At 41.4% G+C, this 4,639-nt stretch overlaps 1 protein-coding gene across 3 annotated transcripts in view; it reads left to right on the plus strand.

Moving 5' to 3' along the window:
* Positions 1 to 4,639, plus strand: part of LOC122559112 (transcriptional regulator QRICH1-like) — a 75,667-nt gene that overhangs the window by 22,790 nt on the left and 48,238 nt on the right. The gene's annotated exons all lie outside the window — the stretch shown is intronic.

Consider the following 4,639-nt stretch of genomic DNA (forward strand, 5'->3'; position numbering starts at 1 on the left):
CCTTTTCCACCTATCCACTCCACCCTCTCCTCCCTGACCTATCACCTTCATCCCCTCCCCCACTCACCTATTGTACTCTATGCTACTTGCTCCCCACCCCCACCCTCCTCTAGCTTATCTCTCCACGCTTCAGGCTCACTGCCTTTATTCCTGATGAAGGGCTTTTGCCTGAAACGTCGATTTTTACTGCTTGGATGCTGCCTGAACTGCTGTGCTCTTCCAGCACCACTAATCCTGAATCTGGTTTCCAGCATCTGCAGTCATTGTTTTTACCTCTCTTCAAACCAGCTTGTTGTCAGTCAGTGCACTCCTGTGACTGTGAAATCCTGTCTGTCTCCCTACTCGCATCCTCCTGTGCACTGGAACTGCACCACAGGTTTCCATCCCCCTGCTGAGCTAGTTTAAACTCTCCCAAAAATAAAGGATTTAACACCTTTCTGGGAGGGGCATGATCCATTATTTGATTCAGCTTGTCTTGGCTTTATCCAGTTTGTTACATTGACAATAAATGTGTTGTTTAAATTTCAGGTTCACCTTGATGCAATTGTGATTTTTAAAAATTGTCTTGTGTTTCCATTTTTAAGATTTGTAGCTCAGGTTGAGGTTGTAAGTTTGATCGCTGAGCTGGAAGGTTTGTTTTCAGATGTTTCGTCACCATGCTGGGTAACATCTTCAGTGAGCTTCCCATGAAGCCTCACCAGAGGCTTACTGATCATGTTACGTGCATAGTGATGAAATGGCTGAAAGCAAACCTTTTAGCTCAATGAGCAAGCTTACAACCTGTGGCTTTGTCATCACTGTTCCAATGAAATTTCATTTACTGATGTTCTCTGGTGTGGCAAGATGAGTACTGATCATGGATAGTGTAGCAGTGACATTTGTATTAATTGGTCCATCCAACTTTAGTTGATTTTAAGATTTTAAAATAATGTTTGAGTAGGATGTGTATAAAATAGCACACTCACTGAAGCACAGAACTCAGCAGGAAACTTGAAGTATGTCGGCTCTCCCTGGAGGATCATTACCAGATCAGAGTCAAATGGCTCTGCTCAATCTGCAGCTGCCAGGTGGACCTGCTGTATTGCTCGATGTTGATATGTGACCAGCAGGTGGTTGTGCACTTCCTTGATTACCGTTTGAAAGTCTGTTTCCCATGTTGCGGCTATTTACATTTTTTGCGTGATCCCTGCTTTAGATAGGAAGAATAAGACATTTTGATAGGCTTCTTGGATATTCTATTTAAATGCAGTAGAGGAATGAGAGGGATCTTGCTATGCAGATGCATCATGATATTTTGATTGGTGCAGATTTTTAAACAACAGATAATACCCGCATTTATTCTAACAAAGAAGAAATGGTTATATTTGTATCAAGCTTTGTTTAGATCATACTAACTTATTCTGTGCAGTTTGATATCTGTTATTAAAAAGTATAGAGGCACTAGAGAAGATACGCAGATTTAAGTGTTGTTTTAAGTATGAGGTTGAAACTTTATTGCTGGAACAGCACAGCAGGTCAGGCAGCATCCAGGGAACAGGAGATTCGACGTTTCGGGCACAGGCCCTTCTTCAGGAAACTGAAGATTCAGGATTCCTGAAGAAGGGCCTGTGCCCGAAACGTCGAATCTCCTGTTCCCTGGATATGCTGCCTGACCTGCTGTGCTGTTCCAGCAATAAAGTTTCAACTTGGATCTCCAGCATCTGCAGTCCTCACTTTCTCCTTTTTTAAGTATGAGGTCCTACCTAAAAATTTAATAGGTGGTGGCTCTGTCTCTAGAGAGAAAAGATTGAATAATGACCAGACAGAAGTCTTTAAAATCTCTTGAGATGCAATGGTACTATCCTTACCCAAGGGCCAGCAGGTGTGGGTTCAAGTCCCACCTGCTCCAGAAGTGTGCAATAACGTCTCTGAGCAGGTTGACTAGAAAAACAGATTTTACCATGATTAAAAAAAATAGGGAAGGTGAAGATAGTATAAATGAAGGAATGCAATGAAAGTTGTAAATAAGCTAGCGAAGAAAACATTTTGCCAGTGCATGATAAAAGGCTGATTGACAAAATTTGAAGTTTATTCAATCAGCAGATTGTTATCAGCTTGGAAGAAACTGAGTTTGATAGAAGAAAACAGCAAAGTTTGGCAAATGGTGCCTTTTCTGCAGAGTACAGGGTTATGGTTTAAGGGTGGCACAATAGATAACACTGCTGCCTCACAGCACAAGGGGTCCAAGTTTGATTCCGTCTTTGGTGACTATTTCTACGTGGATTTCCTTTGGGGGCCTTGGTTTCCTCCCACAGTCCAAACATGTACAGATTAGGTGGCTTGATCTTACTAAATTGCCCTGTACTGTCCACGTTAGGTGGTTAAGCCATGGAGTAAAACACCCGGCAGGGTTATGGGGATGGGTGGGTTCAGGTGGTATGTTCTTTGGAGGTGCAGACTCCGTGAGCCTCAATGGCCTCTGTCTGCACTGTAGTGATTCTGTGAGGATGGAGAGAGAGTTCCTAAGCTGGTCACGGTCTGATGGCTTCTAGTTGTCTTGTACATAGCTCCAGATTGTTCAGCCTGCTGAAAACCAATCTGCTAGCTGTTGCCAACCAATGCTATTTTTTTTGTAACTCTTTGGCTCCAGTTTGTTTGCAAACTAAACATCAGTTATTGCTTGAATAAGCAACCATATAAATGATGCTTACAATGAGTGTTCGATTAACTCCTTTCAGACATGCAGTGACCCTTTCGCCATCCTCAGTTTTTAAAACTATTCTTTTCTCCGTTCAGTCCACAATTAAAAATCGAGTAAGTTTAAAGAAGTTTGCTAGACAGATACACGATATCTGTTGAATTCACTGAGTTTTTTTTTCATTTTTAAGGCCCTCGACTCATTTAGACGGATCAATTCTCCCTTAGTACTTCCTTTTTAGATGCTTACAGAAACTGATCTAGTTCATATTTCTAGCCAGCTTTCCCTTATACTGTAATTTCTCCCTCCATAATCTTTTCATCATTTTGTTATTTTATATTTTGTTCAATTTTCTGATGCACTTTTGTTGAATTAAAATGCTTATCTTTCACTTTTTATTACCCATAACTTCCTTAGTTAACAATGTATGGTGAGGCTTTCCCTTAGAATCTTTCTTTGAGTGTTCTAATTTATCCCACACAATGTAGGAAAAAGCCATTTTAAGCGTGTTCATCTTTCCTTCAGCGATTGTTGTAAACTATGACTTTTAATTGATAAGTCAGAGGTCTTCTTTAAGTGAACCATTTACCCCTGGGTTGAAAAGTTAACTGAAGAGTGCACAGGTTCAAGGCGAGAGGGGGAAGTTAAGGAGAGAAAATTTTCACACACAGGGTTGTGAGTACCTGAAATGCACTGCCAAAGAGGTGATGGAAGCTGGCAGGTTAGTAATGTCTAAGGTGTATTTTGATTGACACATGAAGAGGCGACAAACAGAGGGACAGAAACCACACAGAGGCAATCGGTAGCAGGTCTAAGTAAGGATTAGGAATTGACAGGCTTGGTGGACCAAAGAGCCTAAACCTGTGTTGTATTGTTAGGGGGTATATATTTATGATAGGCTTTTGAGGGAGTGCATCAGAAGTTTTCCAAATTTAATCCCTGGTAGAGTGGGATTTATGAAAAGAGATTAAAGAAGCTGAGTTTCAGGGAGAGAGAGATGTTGTCATTGAAACTTTAAAAATTCTTATGTGCATGACATGGTAGATGAAGTGTTTTCCCTGGCTAAAAGCCAGCGACATAATACCAAACTAAGGGGCATTCTCTTAAACGCTGAAATGAGGAATCTCTTCATTGGAAGGGAAGTTTGAATCTGTATTTCTGTACCTCAGAGTTGTGGAAGCTCAGTCATTGAGTAGGTGTGAAACATGAGGGAGATGGAGACTGGCATTGAGGTAGAAGCTCAGTCATGATCTAATTGAATCGCAGTGTGGTGCTGAAGGTCTGAATGAATGGTTCACTTCTATTCCAATGTAAATTCTCCTCCAGCTCTACCACTCTGACAGTGAATGAATGTGATTTATTTCCAAGTTAGAGTCAAAACCCTGCAAGTGTGGGTTTACTTACACACCATGGCCTACAGTAGTTCAAGGCAACTCACCGTCCCATTCTCGGGGGCAGTTGAGTACGGGCAATAAATGTTGGACATTCCACTTTTAAACTCTGGAGAGCCAGGGGTATCTCATGTCTCGGGGATTTATTTAAAGATGGGGTCCTGATGTCTTTCGGACAGCTGCGTCAGAAATTCGGATTACCCAATGGAGACCTCTTTCGATACTTCCAAATTCGAGATTTTATACAGAAGAAGACTACGTTATTAGATAGTCTTTATAAATCCGATAGAGAATGTAGTGTCCTACGACCAGTGGGAGTATCTTCCGTCAGTAATATTTATCATTTGCTACATGATGAAGTATCGGGAGATATGGATAATCTGCTTAAAACATGGGATCAGGATCTGGGACTAGAAATCTCCACAGAAACGTGGAATGATATCTGGGAAAACGCTAGAAGAATTACTATTTGTAACAGAACCCAGGCTATCCAGCTGAAGATACTTCATAGGGCCCATATAGCACCGATTCGATTGGCAAAATTTAAGGCAGGAGCATCTCCAATGTGACC

Source organism: Chiloscyllium plagiosum, chromosome 18 (assembly GCF_004010195.1).
Source record: "Chiloscyllium plagiosum isolate BGI_BamShark_2017 chromosome 18, ASM401019v2, whole genome shotgun sequence".
Classification (NCBI taxonomy): Eukaryota; Metazoa; Chordata; class Chondrichthyes; order Orectolobiformes; family Hemiscylliidae; genus Chiloscyllium; species Chiloscyllium plagiosum.